Below are 8,828 nucleotides of genomic sequence, written 5' to 3'. Positions count from 1 at the left end.
AGACAGCATATTAAAAAGCAGAGACCTCACTTTGGCAACAAAGGTCCATATAGTCAAAGCTATGGTTTTTCCAGTAGTCATGTACGGATGTGAGAGCATAAAGAAGGACCATAAAGAAGGCTGAGCGCCAAAGAATTAATGCTTTAAAATTGTGGTGCTGGGGAAGACTCTTGAGAGTCCTTTGGACTGCAAGGAGATCCAGCCAGTCTATCCTAAAGGAAATCAGTCCTGAATATTCATTGAAGAACTGATGCTGAAGTTCCAATACCTTGGCTATCTGATGCAAGCAGCTGACTCATTGGAAAAGACCCTGATGCTGGGAAAGATTAAAGGCAAAAGGAGGAGCGGGCGGCAGAGGGTGAGATGGTTAGACAGCATCACAGACTCAAAGGACGTGAATCTGAGTCAGAGGAGCCTGGTGTGCTGCAGTCCATGGAGTCACAAAGAGTCAGACACTTAGCGACTGAATAACAAGTGAGGTGCCACTTCCAGGACTGGTCTAGTAAATACCTCCCAGAATACCACACACAGGGGAACTCTCTTTCCTCTTCTGACAGCTGGATGCAGCTGGATCCATGAATGACAAGGAAGATAAGAGCTGCGCCACAAAGCTGAACACCTGTTCAAAACTACTAGGTGAGCAGGAAATAAACTTCTATTTTGTTAAGTCACTATAGTTTAGATTTGCGGTATTAAAGGAATCACAATTCTTTAAAACTAGAAAGGAAAAAAAAAAAAACCTAAGTGGAAATTATTTATTGCCAGGCAAGGGAGAGTTGCAAGGAGACAGATAATGTCTGTTAACAAAGTAAAAGATGGGGTTTATATAGATTTGGGGGGGAAATGAGGGGTTTAGATTAAATATAAATGATTGGCAATGACTGGCTCAAACTGAAGTGGGGTTAGTCATTGATCAGGTGGATTTCAAGAGCAGACCTATTGTAACAAGTTTGGTGTCCATGGGTGAGTCAGCCCAGACTGATAATGAAAAGTCTTACCTTTTCCTGTTTCAATTCCTGAGGGCATGAGTAAGTTTCTTCAGGTAAGAGTGGAATTTTTTTTTCTTTTTTAAAAACATTTTATTGGCGTATGGTTGATTTATAATGCTGTGTTGGTTTCAGGTATACAAAAGCGAATCAGTTATACATACACATATAGTCACTCTTTTTAAGAGTCTTTTCCCAAATAAGCCATTGCAGAGTATAGAGTAGTGTTCCTTGTGCTCCTTAATAGCTATCTAGTTTATACATAAGAGTGTATATATGTCAGTCCCAATCTCCCAGTTTATCCCTCCTCCCACCCTTTCCCCCTGGTAACCATAAGTTTGTTTTCTATGTCTATAACTCTATTTCTGTTTTGTAATAAGCTCATTTGTACCCATTTTTTAGATTCCACATGTAAGTGATATCAACATATTCATCTTTCTCTGTCTGACTTACTTTACTCAGTATGATGATCTTGAGGTCCATCCATGGTGCTGCAAATTGCATTATTTCATTTTTTTATGGCTGAGTTACATTCCATTGTATATTTGTACCACACTTCTTTATCCATTCCTCTGTTGGTGGACATTTAGGTTGCTTCCATGTCCTGGCTATTGACAATAGTGCTGCAATGAATACTGGGGTGCATGTATCTTTTTAAATTATGATTTTCTTCAGCTATAGGAGTGGGATTTACTGGATCATATGGCAGCTCTGTTTTTAGTTTTTAAATAAACCCTCATACTGTTCTCCATAGTGGATGTACCAATTTACATTCCCACCAAGTGTAGGAGGATTCCCTATTCTTTACACTCTCTCCAGCATTTATTGTTTGTAGATTGTTTGATGATGGCCATTCTGATCTGTGTGAAGTGATACCTCACTGTAGTTTTGATTTGCATTTCTCTAATAATTAGTGATGTTGAGTATCTTTTCATGTGTTTTTTAGCCATGTATGTCTTCTTTGGAGAAATATCTGTTTAGATCTTGCACTCATTTTTTGATTGGGTTGTTTGGGGGTTTTGATATTGAGCTGCATGAACTGTTTGTATATTTTGAAGATTAATCCCTTGTTGGTTGCTTCATTTGCAAATATTTTCTCCAATTGTGAAGGTTGTCTTTTGTTTTATGGTTTCCTTTTCTGTGCAAAAGCTTTAAAGTTTAGTTTCCATTTATTTATTTTTCACCTGTGACCCCATTTATGTATTTTTGTTTTTATTTTCATCACGCTAGGAGGTGGGTTGAAAAAGTTCTTGCTGTGATTTATGTCATAGAGTGTTCTGCCTATGTTTCCCTCTAAGAGTTTTATAGTATCCAGCCTTATATTTAGGTCTTTAATCCATTTTGAGTTTATTTCTGTGTATGGTGTTAGAGAGTATTCTAATTTCATTCATTTACATGTAGCTGTCCAGTTTTCCCAGTACTGCTTATTGAAGAGACTCTTTTCTCCATCGAACATTCTTACCTCCTTTGTCATAGGTTAGGTGGCCACAGGTGTGTGGGTTTATGTCTGGACTTCCTATCCTGTCTCGTTGATCTATATTTCTGTTTCTGTGCTGGTACCATACTGGTTTTGTAGTATAAAGAGTGGAATTTTCCATTCTCATCTCCCTTTTGGTAGGGAGATTTGTAGTATAAAGAGTGGAATTTTTCTGTAGCTTTGTAGTATAAAGAGTGGAATTTTCCATTCTCCTCTCCCTTTTAGTCCTCACTGACAGATCATGGAAGAGGCTACTATTGTCTAGAACAAGAATGGGCAATTAAAAAAAAAAAAGATACAAACGAACTTATTTACAAAGAGACTCACATACACAGGAAAAAAAAAGTATAGTTACCAAAAGGGAAAGGGTGAGGGGAGGGATAAATTGGGCGGTTGGGATTAACATATACACACCACTATGTATAAAATAGATAACTGGGACCTGCCTGATGGTTCAGTGGTTAAGAATCCATTCGCCAATGTACGGGACACGGGTTTGATCCCTGGTCTGGAAAGATCCCATGTGCCTCGGGGCAACTAAGCCTGTGTGCCGCAACTACTGAGTCTGCACTGCAACTGCTGAAGCCTGTGCGCCCCAGAGCCCATGCTCTACAGTGAGAGGCCACTGCAGTGAGCAGCCCACACTGCAGCTAGAGAGTAGGCCCTGATCACCACAACTAGAGAGAGCCTGTTCACAGCAACAAAGCCCCAACACAGCCAAAAATAAATAAATAAAATTTAAAATAAAATAAATAATATAAATAATATATGATAACATATAATATAAATAAATATAAAATAAATAAAATAAAACCAACAAGGACCTACTGTATAGCACAGGGAACTTAATATTTTGAAATAATCTATAAGAGAAAAAAATCTGAAAAAGAAAAAAATATATATATATAACTGAATTGCTCTGCTGTACACCTGAAACTAACCCAACATTGTGTATCAATTAGACTTCAATTTTTAAGAAAGATATGAAAAAGAATGCTAAAAATATATGCACAGATATATCAGGATGTATCTTATCAAAAATTAGAAAAAAAAAAAGAAAGGGTAATTTTTTATTTTCTCACAAAGGGCCAGAAGGTAAATATCGTAGGCTTTGTGACCCATACTATCTCTGTTGCAGATACTCAGCTTTGCTGTTGTAGTACAGAAGCCTCATGAATATATAAACAAGTAAGTGTTCAATAAAACTTTATTTAAAGAACTAGATGGGTGGCCATGTTTGCTCCACAGGCTACGGTTTGCTGAGCCCTGGTCTAGAATTCTAGGTCTAGTTCATCTAGATTGGATGGATTCTTAGGTTCATTCTTAGATATGGTTATGGTTTTCCCTGCCAGGTGAAATGGTGGTTGTGCTGGTCATCATGTGTTTTTGATTCAGGCTTATCTCTTGCACCAACTCATGAGGCAGCCACTACACAGTAGAGTTTAATTCCAACACCAACTAGAGAGTATACGACTGCAACATCAATAAACATACAACTAGCAGAATAAAAAGGGACTGGAAAGTTCACCAAAGTCATGATCCAGAGAAAAACCTGTCTGAGAGATCTTTGGGAATACAAGCTGCTTAGAAGCAAATAGAGCTGAAATTTCTGGGGGAACTATTTTGCCCCAAACCCCCACAAGCCTGGCCTGCATAAATAAGTAAAACCATAAAACAGCGCTTGGATCTCCAACCATCCGGAAGCAGGTTGTCAAGGCCGTACAGTCCTCAAGGAAGGCATGCTCCCACTTCACAGAGCCAGGGAGAAAAGTGGCTGAGCAAGGACTTGCCAGAGGGCAGAAGCAGGGCATACGGAGAACAACGACAAGAGCAAAACCGGCTCTAATCTGAGAACTTCCTTCGCTGCCAGGATAGAGTATCTTTTTATAACGCCCTTTAACTTATCGTTTTAATTGATGTATAACTGACCAACATTGTTATTAACAGTTTCAGGTGCACAGGATGGTGATTTGATATTTCTGTTACGAAACGATCACCACAGGGCTAGTCACCATCTGTCACCATACAAAGATACTACATAATTATTGACTATAATCCCTATATGGTTCATTTTATCCCTGTGGCTCATTTATTTTGTAACTGAAAGACTGCACCTCTTAAAAAAAACCACCGTACCTCTTAATCTTCCCATCCATTTCACTTACCTACCCTCCCTCACCACCTCCCCCCACCCCCACAACCACCTGTTTGCTCTCTCTGAGCCTGTTTCTGTTTTGTTGTTTGTTCATTTGTTATGTTTTTTAGATTCCACCTGTGACATAATAACCGTATTTATTTTTCTCTGACTTATTTCATTTAGCACTATATCCTCTAAGCCCATTTATGCTATTACAAATGGAAAAATTTCATTATTTTTAGGCTGATATTACATTGCATATGTCAGGATATATGTATGTGTTATATGTATGTTATATATATGTTTTATATAGAACTTCTTCATCCACTCATCTATTAATGGACACTTAGGTTGCTTTTGTAAATTGACTATTGTAAATAAGGTTGCAAAAACATAGGAATGCATTTTTTTAAGGTTCTTAACATTTTTTAAAGTTAACATGCGCATAATAGGAACTCAAAAAACACAAGAAGCAGAAAACAAAGTCACTCATAATCACAGTTTACCATTTGATGTGTCCTTCTGGTCCACTAAAGAGTGGACCTTTTCCAAAAAAACGTTTCACTTATTTATTACTGAGCCAGATGGACCACTCAGAGAAGGCGATGGCACCTCACTCCAGTACTCTTGCCTGAAAAATCCCATGGATGGAGGAGCCTGGTAGGCTGCAGACCATGGGGTCGCTAAGAGTCGGACACGCCTGAGCGACTTCACTTTCACTTTTCACTTTCATGCATTGGAGAAGGAAATGGCAACCTACTCCAGTGTTCTTGCCTGGAGAATCCCAGGGATGGCGGAGCCTGGTGGGCTGCCGTCTATGGGGTCACACAGAGTTGGACACGACTGAAGCGACTTAGCAGCAGCAGATGGACCACTAGTGAGGAAACACCAAGAGTCAAATATTCCATTTCTCCCTTAAAATACTCATGAGGTGTTCAGACAGTAGGTCATTAGAAGGTGTAGAAAAGACCCAGAAGGAGATAAAGACCACCTATAATAGGACCATACAGAGATAACTATGGTTAAGACGTTGGTATATAGTCTTCCAGTTTTTTTTTAACTTTACTTATTCATTCATTTATTTATTTCTGACTGTGCTGGGTCTTCACTGCTGTGCCCAGGCTTTCTCTTCTTTCAGTGAGAGGGGGCTGCTCTCTGGTTGCGGTGCATGGGCTTCTCATGGTGGCAGCTTCTTGTTGCAGAGCACAGGCTTTAGGGCACACTTCAGCAGCTGCAGCACCTGGGCTTAGGAGTTGCGGCTCCCAAGTTCTAGAGCACAGGTGGGCTCAGGAGTTGTGGCACAGAGACTTTGTTGCTCCACCACGTGTGATCTTCCCAGACCAGCGATCAAACCCATGTTCCCCGGGCTGGGAGGCAGATTCCCAACCACTGGACCACCAGTGATGTCCCAGTCTTCCAGTTTTGTTAATGTACATACACACACATAGGGGTGTGTGTGTGTGTATGCATATCTGTGTATACACACATATTTTTAAAGTCTTATAAAATGGATTCATAATATATATATTGTTTTATAAAAATTTTAACTTAAAATGTATCCTACATAGACTTTCAGCAGGTTAAGTAGCACTTCATATGCAAGGCTTCTTACAGACTCAGTCTGATTCTTCTCCAATGTCTTCTCTTGGAGTTGTACCAATTTTATTGCCAGTTTTCATTTGAATCCATTGGGAAATGGGACAATGCTGCTTTTGTTCCTTGGCCAGGAATCACTTGATCCTGAAAGTCTTGTGAGAAGACATTGCAAGCAGCAAATTCCTGTAATTTCTACTCTTAAATGATGTAGGAAGTATTATTGTTGATTCCACTGCCTCAGGCTTTCAAACAGAAGAGTAAATTACAAACAGATAAAACTCAACCAAATGATGTGAAAAATAGACCCTGTACTACCTGTGAAAAGGTGCAGCAGGTACCACTCTGGAGCCATTTCTCTGGCCAGGAGATGGTCAGGATCCCTCAAGGAGTGAGCTGGGAGTTTCTTATAGTGTAGCCCAGTCTCTGGGAATGGAAGGTCACTGGGGATATCCCTGGCAGAGAGAAGAGAGTCCCTGGCAGTGCAACCCCAGACCTTATCTTTTTGAATTTTTTCTTCAGAAAAATATTCAGAAGTAGAACTGCTAGATCATATGGTAGGTTTCTTTTTAGTTTTTTGAGGATCTTCCATACTGTTTTCCATAGTGGTTGCACCAATTTACATTCTCACCGACAGTGCAGAAGGGTTCTCTTTTCTTCACATCCTTGTTAACATTTGTTATTTGTTGTCTTTTTGATAACACCTATTCTGACAGGTATGAGGTGATACCTCATTGTGGGTTTCTTTTTTTTAACTTTTAAACTCATTGTGGTTTTGATTTGCATTTCCCTAATGATTAGCAATGTTGAGCATCTTTTCATGTGCCCTTGGCCATCTGTATGTCTCTTTCAGAAAAATGTCTATTCAGATCCTCTGCCCAAGAATATCTTCATAATGTATGTGTCAGAATTCCGTGATAGCTTTGGACATGACTGCTTTGTTTCCCATTCTCCCTTTTCCAAATAGGGACTTTTTTTTTTTTTTTTTTTCAAAATAGGGACTTTTATTGCTGTTTTTCTGTCTTATCATTGGGTACTGGGTGGAGTAGTAATGAAGTATTGATAGCAACAACTTGACTTTTAGCTCATAGATTGCTAGACCATGAGGAAATTCATCCAAGCTAATTAGAAAAGACTGAAATCATGATTTTGATATGAAATTCAATAACTGAATGAGACTTTTGTCTTCACCCTTGGGGAGGAGGTGACCAGAGAGGTTGACTGTGACAGAGGCCTTGTCTGTCTAGCAAAATCTATTAATCTCTGGAACTATTAGACTAGTCTCCCATATTCCCATTCAATTTGAGTATAGCCACACGACAACATTTTCTCCAGTGTGGGTGGAAGCAGTGTGTACCACTTTCTGACCCAGGTGGTGGCAAACCAGATGAACAGAGCCAAGGCCTGTGAATGACAGTAATGTAGGAGCGCTTCCTCCCTGACCTAAATATCTGTCCAGAACTATTAGGTAAGCAAGAAAAAAATTACTTTGCTGAGTTGTGTTTTGGGTCTATTTGCTGCAGTTGTTTAGCCTGCATTAACTGATATACACCCCATGAGTCATGCTTGTTCAACATAATGATTATATATGCATATCCTGTTTGAACGTGATTATTAATGGTAACATACAAACATCCTGTAAAGAGCCTTGCTTTTTTCATTTAATGTCTTGGAAAGCGATCCACATTAGTACATTACAAACTTCATTTTTATCTTCTTTCCACTTTGCTTTTTGATAGCTTAAGTACCATGTTAGTTAGCCAGTTCCCTACACATGAACCATTTAGGCTGTTTCTAACCTTTAGCTAGTATCCTATGTTGCAGTTCTTTCAGCTTGTACTCTGCAAATGTAAGGCACAGGTCAGCTTCAGGTCCACCAGTATCTGGCTTTACTCTCTGAATTAGGACTTTACTTAGCTTCTTTTAGCCAAATTACAAAGCTAATATTTGACTATATTGATTCTCTGTGGCCTACTATTGTAAAACTCAAATGGTTACAAATTCAAACATTTACATTGATGAGAGGAATATAGCACGGAGGTCAGCAGCATGAATTATAGTCAGAGACCCTGCGCTCAAAGCCCAGTTCTGCTACATGTAACGTGTATTTGACCTCCGGCAAGTTGTTTAACTCCTATATGCATTAGTTTTCTCAAACAGTAAAATGCAGGTTGGGGCCTCCCTGGTGGCTTAGAGGTAAAGAATCTGTCTGCCAATGCAGGAGACGCAGGAGCCATAGGTTGGATCTCTGGGTGTGGAAGAACCCTGGAGAAGGAAATGGCAATCCACTCCAGTATTCTTGCCTGGAAAATCCCATGGACAGAGAGCCTGGGCAGTCTACAGCCTATGAAGTCGCAAAAAGTCAGACACAACTGAGCGACTGGGCACAAAATGAAGGTTACTGTGAGGATTAAATGATAATGTAAGTAAAGTGCTTAGCACATAATAACCATCAGTTAACAAGCAGTGTAAAGTTTTACATAATATATAATTTTGTCTAATTACCAAAGAAAACAAAAATTAAACTTGAGTCTAAGGTTAGCACATGTATCATAACTATCTTTATTATTAAGATGGGAAATTATTTTTCAAAAGATTAAATCACTTTTTCTTTTCCAAGATGATTTTATTTTAC

At 39.1% G+C, this 8,828-nt stretch overlaps 1 pseudogene; it reads right to left on the bottom strand.

Annotated features, from left to right (window-relative positions):
• Positions 1-6,208: 6,208 nt before the first annotated feature.
• On the bottom strand, positions 6,209-6,363 carry LOC138094865 (large ribosomal subunit protein eL39-like; annotated as a pseudogene).
• Between the last annotated feature and the right edge of the window lie 2,465 nt (positions 6,364-8,828).

This window comes from Capricornis sumatraensis, chromosome 19 (assembly GCF_032405125.1).
Source record: "Capricornis sumatraensis isolate serow.1 chromosome 19, serow.2, whole genome shotgun sequence".
NCBI classification, from domain to species: domain Eukaryota; kingdom Metazoa; phylum Chordata; class Mammalia; order Artiodactyla; family Bovidae; genus Capricornis; species Capricornis sumatraensis.
The sequence above is the reverse complement of the archived record's forward strand: the minus strand, read 5'-3'. Positions and strand labels throughout refer to the sequence as shown.